The sequence below is a fragment of the Mustela nigripes genome, chromosome 15, assembly GCF_022355385.1.
Source record: "Mustela nigripes isolate SB6536 chromosome 15, MUSNIG.SB6536, whole genome shotgun sequence".
Taxonomy (NCBI): domain Eukaryota; kingdom Metazoa; phylum Chordata; class Mammalia; order Carnivora; family Mustelidae; genus Mustela; species Mustela nigripes.
The window spans coordinates 80,242,749-80,251,388 of record NC_081571.1 but is presented as its reverse complement, the minus strand read 5'-3'; the positions used below and the strand labels follow the sequence as shown (position 1 = coordinate 80,251,388).

At 40.4% G+C, this 8,640-nt stretch overlaps 1 protein-coding gene across 1 annotated transcript in view; it reads left to right on the top strand.

Moving 5' to 3' along the window:
- Positions 1 to 8,640, top strand: part of NALF1 (NALCN channel auxiliary factor 1) — a 610,879-nt gene that overhangs the window by 518,559 nt on the left and 83,680 nt on the right. The gene's annotated exons all lie outside the window — the stretch shown is intronic.

Here is an 8,640-nt window from a genome sequence, read left to right as displayed (position 1 = left end):
TATTGCTTCCACACCTGCCCCCCCCCCCCCAAAAGAAAAGAAATGTTGATGTTAATGATGACAGCTTGGAGTTTGGATACGGCTGGTCAAATTAGCAGTGCTAGTTATGTGTTATACCAGATAAGGTTACAACCAAGGAAGAGTCTGAATTTACCTGGACCCTTCCTCTTCTTCAGCTGAGGTGCACCAGCTCAGCTGGCAATTGAGTTGGTACAGAGTGAAAGCCTTCATGTCAAGTTCAAGAAGTCAGGGCTCTAGACTCCTTGCCTTCGAAATGCTTCGTCCAGGTGAGAAAGCCCATCACCACCACTCAAGGGTCTAACCACTGTCATTTTCATCATTCCCTGCTGCAGATGTCTGTTCTATTTCTTTCTGCATCATCCGGCTTATAGCAGGACCATAGATCCTCAGAAATATTCTCTTTGCCTCTTTTCATTTTATCTCTTCTAATTAAAATATTTTTCCCTCATGTTCAAAGTATACCAGTTGGTAAAGGATCAGTTCAATACCACATTTCCTGAGATGCCTTCCCTGCTCCTTCTTGCTACAGAAAACCTCATTATTTCAAGAAGTCCCATGGCATTTCATCTGTAAAGCTCTTATGGGATATGTCATTGTCAACCTTGTGCCAGAGTTCTTTCTGTATATTTCTTATGTTCCCTGTTATTTGGGGAGTCCCTTAAGAGCAGAATTTTTGTTAAATCATCTTTATATCCCCAAAGCACCTATCAGGACTTGCATGCAACAGACACTCAATAAATATTTTTGGAATAAATTAAAATATTTGCCAATGAATATAGGTCAGGGTACAACAGTAACACAGATATAGATCTTTATGTCTGCATGTGTATAGGGATATAAAAAGATGGACTTGCATCCTAGCACTTCTCATAAAGAATATTAAATTAAGCAAACATAAAGCTGTTATGGCAAACTGTCAATGATAAGTGCTACAATATTCTATTTCTGATCACATGCATTTTAAAGCCAGTTACAAAAATGAGGGACATGGTATCTAGTTGTGAGACTTTTCAGTTTGAAAAATAAGTTCATATTCTCACAGTTTCCAGAGACAGGTGATAGAAAAGACAGGTACAAAGTGGAGGTTGTAGGGCTTGATGATAAAACAGAAGAAAGATAAGCCTGCTGGTTGCAAAGAAGCAAAGTTCGACTTTTTAGAACAAGGAAGCATTTTATAAGCAGAGTTGAGTGGGTAGAGATGGACAGATTAAAGACGGAGAGATACCAGGATAATTGATGGTGAAAGTTCTGGGAAGAGGAGATTTCAAGAGCAGTGGTGGAAAAATTTACATCAGAAACGGTGGAGGATCGGGGTAGCCATTTCTTCCTTGTGTGTGGAGGAAGTAGCAAGCAGATGAATGTTTTGAGTAAAAGAAAAAGGAAATTGACAGCTTCAATCAAGATGTCCTTGATCTCAGTCCAGCTAGAGGCTGATGTAGAAATTGGGAGGTTAGGAAAGTGCAGATGATTTGTGGAAAAAAAAAATACTAAAAATACCAACAGGCAGAGGAACAGTTAAGAACAGAAGACATTCATTTACCTTGAATCCTATCACTGTTTTTTCCAAACTTTTTTCCAGTAACCTTGCTGCATTGTGGAAAGGGGAATTTTATATAACATGGGAAGTTTAGCTGAATATGCAAAGCAGATAAAAAAAATCCAATGTGCTCTGGAAAACATGCAAAATATTCAAAAGCTAATGCCTTTCTGTTAACTCTTCTGCTTCTTAGACCATTGTTTGTAGCGTAATAGGATCAGGTAAAAGTATTATCATTGTGAGATTTAAAAGAACAAGACAACTCAGTAGGGATTAGCTGGTAAGTGGTTTCATTTCCTATAAACAAACTATTTTATTGGGCATCCCAAATTAGCTAATATATTCAAAATATCTGGTATTCCTTTTTGCTCTGGGGTTTTTACATTATGAGAAACATGGTAGACTCACCCACTCGTTCACTTTTTCATTCACTTACTCATCATGTTGTTGGAGCTACTGAGTGTCAGGGAATATGAAAGGAGTGTCAGAGAGAAGGAAGGCGGAAAACGCTCCACGCAATCCCTACTTCCAGGAAGCTTACCGTTCGGTGTCTTATGTCATCTGCATGAACTGCATGTATGTACTGCATGAACAAGTACCAAATGACATGGACTTATTAGGAGTGTTTCTAATTAAAAAAACAAACCAGCCAACCATTGTGCTTTGGAAGGTAGATGGTAATTCTAACATTACACCAGGAGTTTAAGAAAGGCAAAGTTCAACATTGAGTACAGATCTATTTCTAGTATGAAAGGGGCTTAAAAATATGTGTGTGTGTGTATGTATTCATTTTATTTATATATATTTATATAAATATATATTTTATGTATTTATATTTTACATATATATGTGTGTGCGTGTGTGTGTATATATATGCTATATATATATATGTAATATATATATATGCAACCTACCTACTGACTGACTCTTACTTCTACTAAATACACTCAAACTTTCATTTACCTGAATGACAAGTGGACCATTAGTGTGACCTCTGATTAAATGGGTAACTGATATTTTGCAACACGTTTTAAGCATCTTATAAAAACTTACCCTTAATCATGATATAAAAGGAAACACATTGGCTGCTTTTGGTCGGCTTTTCTCTTCAATTTTTAAATCAGCAAAGTTAAAGGCATAAATATAGTAATAATATATAGTAAAAATTTAACACACTGTAAATGGGAAAGAACATTTACTTTAAAAGATTCATGGGAGGATTACCTGATGATAGTGTAGGGCAAAAATATAAACACCTACCATCATATTCATTTCATCTATGAAACTCTTACTAGCTTGCTTGTTCTCTTAGAGTAATTTTGATTAATGCTTATAGTTTAGAATATAGTTAGTATATCACTTCCAGAAACTTTCTTACTGATGTTTTTGAAATAACAGGTGAGTAGAAGAAATGGCAGAAATTGATTGATAGAATATGGGTCGGGACAAAACTCGAAATTAGGGACACAGAGGAGAGAGCTGGAAATAGGAAACACGCTTATACCCTTTAGGCATTAGCTTTAAAAGCCAGTTTCAGTAGCAGAATGAGTGACTTCAAGTAGCCATTTTCTAATGCAAAGTTAATGAGAACCTGACAGCCAGAATCCAAATTTAGATACTGATAATGGCTCTTCTTGGCCTGCGGACAACTTAAAACAGCTAAATCTTGACCAAGGGAAGAAATAGAAAGCTTCTCTTCTGCGTTGTTGAGTTTTAAAAGGAAATTGCCTAAAGTAGACATGAATATGTCCTTCTTCCTTTTCTGAGAGAAGACAATTGAGGCAAAACTAAGAATACCTATTATCAATTCTAAAGATGGTATGGTTGATGATAACAGAAAATACAGTTTTATTAATAACGAGGATAATTGTAAAAGGAAAAAGAGTCTTGTAGAAATAATTAAGACATTTTTAACTCCAACAATCAAAATGCTTCTCAGTCATTCCAAATGACTGTAATCTTAAATTAATAAGTTGGTAGCTTTCCAATTGATACCCACTGTACGTTATTTCTAAATCAGTGTTAAAGAAAACAGTTATTTTAAATTACCAGAAAGCTCAAATAATTCTGTAGAACTGAATAAAAAACTGGAATATGAACACAACATTCTGTATCTTGTATAACTTATTCAGGAGAAAGATCATTTAATTTCAAAATATTTCTTGAACAATTTTCTTTTGTAATTTTGTATTTTCTCTTCCTTTATGTATTCATTTTTTTTAAATATACTTGTTAAGGTTAACAAAACAGACACCAATATTTTTAGTCAGAAAGAGTTAGGAATCAGAATTCATATATATATATATATGTATATATATATGTCTAGCTAAATTAAAAGATGGCTTTCAGATTGTAGAATGTTTTAAATTGTATTTAATTTTTTTTAAGATTTTATTTATTTTGAGAGAGAGAGAAAGCGCAAGTTATGGGAAGGGCAGAGAGAGAGAAGGAGAAGCAGACTCTCCGCTGAGCAGGGAGCCCGATGCGGGACTCAGTCCCAGGACCCTGGGATCATGAACTGAGTTGAAGGCAGACGGTTAACTGACTGAACCACCCAGGCACCACAGAATGTTCTAAATTTTAAACAACAGTGCATAAAATTAGATTTTTAAAATTTAGAAATGATGTGTTTATCTCTTGGTGAAGCAACGGACTCGGAGTGTAACAGACTTTACTCTGACCTACCAGTGTCACAGCTTTGCCAGGGGAGCCACATCTCCACGGTCCTTTCCTCGATCCCTCCAGATCTAAGCAGTTACCCAGAACTGGCATGCCTTCGCTGTGGCCTTTTTCAAACCCTTCCTTCTTTTCTCTTCTCACTTCTTTCCTGCCAACCAGATAAAGCACGTCCCTGTTAACTCCACCTGATCCACCACGGTGGCCTTTTCTAACAGATCTCCCTGCCGGGATGCTTTTATATGCCCAGGGTCCCTCTCCGAGGCCAGAGTCCATCTTCCTAAATACACAGTCATCCTACTGCCTCTGTGGTCCAGAAGCTTCACTTGTCTTCCACAACCCAGAGATTGGGTAGAAAAGTATTTGGAGCAGAAATAATGTCTCCTAAAAGTGTGGCTCCAATCTTTCTTTGCATTGTTCTGCCACATCGTCCTGCCTCCTGGTGTTAGCGCTACCGAATCACTCACCGTGCCCTCACTGCTGTCGGTGTTCCACTAAAGAAAGCGGTTCCGTTGTTCCCTCAGTGTGTGAAATGCAGCCTGTCGTCCCCCGTGTGGATATATTCACGACATGCAGTAGTGAGCTTTGGGGATACGATTATAAAAAGATACAAATTCACCAGTACAAAATTTTGTATGAAAGTGAAATATCGGTTAAAATAAAAAAAAAATTAAAATAGGTCATTAGAGCCCTGGAGATTCAGGTTCTTTTGAAAGCTCCCTAGAGAGGTGGTTATTAACTTTGCTGGCATTGCAGACTCCACGGAGCAGGTCGTAAACATGCTGACTCCTCTCCCCAGCAAAGTGCAGGGGAAGGCCCCCACAGAAATCCGTAAGCCGTGGACGGCATTCACAGGACCCCTCACTCCACCTCTGTGATCCAGGGATGCCTCGATCAAACACATCACAGCAGGATGTCTGCGGAGCATCTCCCTCTGGAGAGTGCTTTGTTCTCTCTCAGAGGCTGACCAGGTTTTCACTATGGAGTTCAGCTAAAAGGAGATTATTTCCCTAAGGAATCTGCCTACCATTGTTCTTTTTCATAATTCTTCTTTCGTGGGGCATTTTTCCTTCTTCTCGGCACTATCGCTTTGCACCCCAAAGAGAGTAAACATGTTAGGTGTGCCAACTTAATATTTGCGATTCTCCTCTGTAACCAAGTTGAAGATCTATCTTAATGACATCATATGTTAATTCTTCAGGTGAAAAGCAAAACTTTATATTTGTATAATGTGGAAATAATCCCTTTCTATATGGGCAGTTAAATGTGACAATGGCTTCTTTTTTTCTTGTCGACTGAATAAAACTATGGAGACAGAGATGACACTGTTCAATCTACTCTTTATTTTCAAGTAGTATGGTAGGACTGATTTATTGGTCCGATGGTGGAAATTTTACAGTGAATTTAAGAACCAGAGCTGCAAAAATAAAAAAACACTTTATACCTATTGAAATTAAGGATACATTTATTTACAAAGTTATTTCCATGCATTAAATACTGGTTTCTTTCCTGTCATCTGTGTTAGCAAGTCCTGATGTTCTATTAATTACAATTATGCTTGGCAAGTTTCAAAGACCTAAATCTTAGTGCCTTAAGCAAAATAGGGATGTCTTACTCCCTCAGATAAAGGGGGCCTGGGCGGTGAGGACGGGAGGGCAGCTTTACGGTGGCAAGGACCTCAGCTGTCTCTGTGGGCATGCCACACGTGGTTCTTAGGATATTCATGTTCAAGAATGCTCCCCCGGCTCTGGCTAGTCCCACAAAACACCTGGAAGAAGGGGAAAGACAAAGAAGGCCTTCTTGCTCCTGTAAGCACATTTTAATTTTCCTGCCTGGTTTCTCACGGGGAAAAAATTTAGATCCCATGACATGTTTAGCAGCAAGGAAAGACAGGGAATGTGAACTTTTAGATGGAAGAGAATGCACCTGGTTAAAATGTGATGGTATCGTGCACATCCGTGCATGAGAGTAATGACGGTTTATTTTAACGTCTGTATCTTAAGGTCAATCTCGGTATAGATTTTTTAAAAGTATTTTATGACTGAGGGAAAGGAATGCAGCTGAAGCAATGCTAAATGAGATATCCCTGATATGTATGTGTGTGCATGTGTGTGTATGATTATCTCTGTGTGTGCTTGTGTGTGTGTGTTTGTGTATGTCTCTGTGTGGGTGTCTGCGCATGTCTGTCTGTGTTTGACAGTTTTATAAATAATTTTGCAGAAGGAAAAGTTTAGAAACACAACTTAGCTAATAAATGACTTGTTAAAATATTAGTGACACAAGGCACCCAAGAGCTTACCCTAAAATAATCTTGCTCTGTCAACAAGTGACTAAGCAAATGATGTTGGAACTCAGTGCTGAACTGGTCATAATTAAATTCAATTCAAATTAATGTAAAAGCAGGTGATAGTTCCTGTTTTTGAGAAAAGCCCTAGCCAAATGAGCCAGCCCTTTCTAATCTTTGGTCTGATACTTGGTACATACATTGAAAATTTGGTCAAAACGTTGCATGTAATCTGCTTAGAAGAATTAAAGGATGACTGTCATTTTTAAAGCCTGATAAGGTAAAAGGTTCCATTCTGTTATCTACCAATAGATTAGGGAGCAGAAGAAATGAAGAACCTCCATGAGAAGCCACGTCCTTACTGAATCACGACTCTCCCAGTGGCTCCCTCGTTCTCAGGTGGTGCAGTGTGGGGGGGGCGGGTTGTGGTAAATGCACTGTTGTGTGTTTGCAGAGCTAATACTCCAAGACACACCGCCACCCGAAGGAACTGTTACCCCTCGGAATAACTCCGTGGTGTGTGCTGTGGTGCAGAAACCTATGACCACTTCTTGGTTTCTGGATAGACGTCCTGCTGGTAGAGCTTGCTGCCACTCTCCACTGCTCCTGGGATGCCCGATGCTCTTCTCAGGGACATGGGCCATTTCTAAACATCTCATGATGATTTGTTCCCATGTGAAAATAAATGTAATTGCTTAGGGGTACAAATAATACAAAGAAAGTCCACGTGACCCTTTCTCATTTTCCCCCACTGGTCTTACCTTGCAAAGTGAAGAGATCACAGCGGGAACGTGGAGGATGCTTTCCATCAATCCTATGATGTTCCTGCAGGTTCGCCCGTACGCGTTTACTCAGCTGCGTGTGCACGCGTGTGTATTTGTAAACAATTTAATCGCAAGTGTGGGGGTGTGTATACACCACCCCAGACCAAACACAGTTCCTAAGAACCCTCATGAGTCCTTTTTGTAGCCAGCCCGATTCCCCTCGCCCATAGCAAACCTTCATGCAGGTCCCTTTTAGCCTGTCCTTTATTCATCTGTGCTTCTGCCACCTCTTCGCATGGCTCTATCGTCACTGATTCTTATTTGTCTGTGGTCCTGGCTAGACTGTAACCTCTATGTTGACCCCTATTTCCAGCTTCTTCCATGTCGCATGGTGTGAGGTGGGTGACCAGTAGCATGTGGGGACTGACTACCGGATTCTGAGGGAGAAGGAGATAAACAAGGTGTGCTGGAAGGAGCCTTGGCCAGGAGAGGACCGATCTGGGAGAGGCCTGGAGTCCGCCACCGGCCTCGCAGGAAAATGCTTGCTTTGTGGAGCTCAGTTAACCCTCGTAGAGAATGAGGCAGAACAGGCCCCGAAGCCGTGCTTATTCAGTAAATGGCCTGTGCAGGAGGAGAACGCATCGGGCTCTCGGGTCACTGCCGGCTGGGTTCTACTGCGCCCACCGCCTCTGAAACTGAGGGGCCCGAGGCCGCTGCCGTGCCTCTCTCTGGAAGACCGTGTTCAGACTCTAACGGTGGTGCCGGACCCTGGCCTGAAGGACAAACTGGCCCATCACTGAGCGATAGAAGGGAATTTTGTTAGCAATTCACACAGCTAATGTTGTGCATAATCATGGTACCTGTTCTCTCTCTCCCCTCCTTGGGCAGTTAGAAATTGCAGTGGTGCACTGTGACTTCGCTCAACTTCTGTGGGGTGCTTTCCCCATGACACTACACTTCTGTGTTCATAGTTGAACAACAGATGATCTATAAAGTCATAGGTGTGAACCTCTTTCAGCCAAACACGAGAGGGGGGGACACTTAGAGCAACGGGAACAACGTGAGTAAGAAGGAGGGAATGCAACAGGGAAAGCAGGTGCTCGTGGAGCCGTGCGAACCCTCGTTAACCAGCCACAGAGGTCGGCATCTATTTGCCAGGATCGGTGTGGGCAAAGCACCCTGGTAACTTACCGTGAACAATGATGTCTCCTGTTTTACAATAAAAATGTGATTTCTCTAATTTCAGGAGAATAAAGTAATAGGCAAAGTTTCTATATTTTAAATAAAATATAAAGACAAAACACTTATGAGTAGTTTGTACCCATGCCAAAGTCACACGGGAATGACAAGGTTGCTGA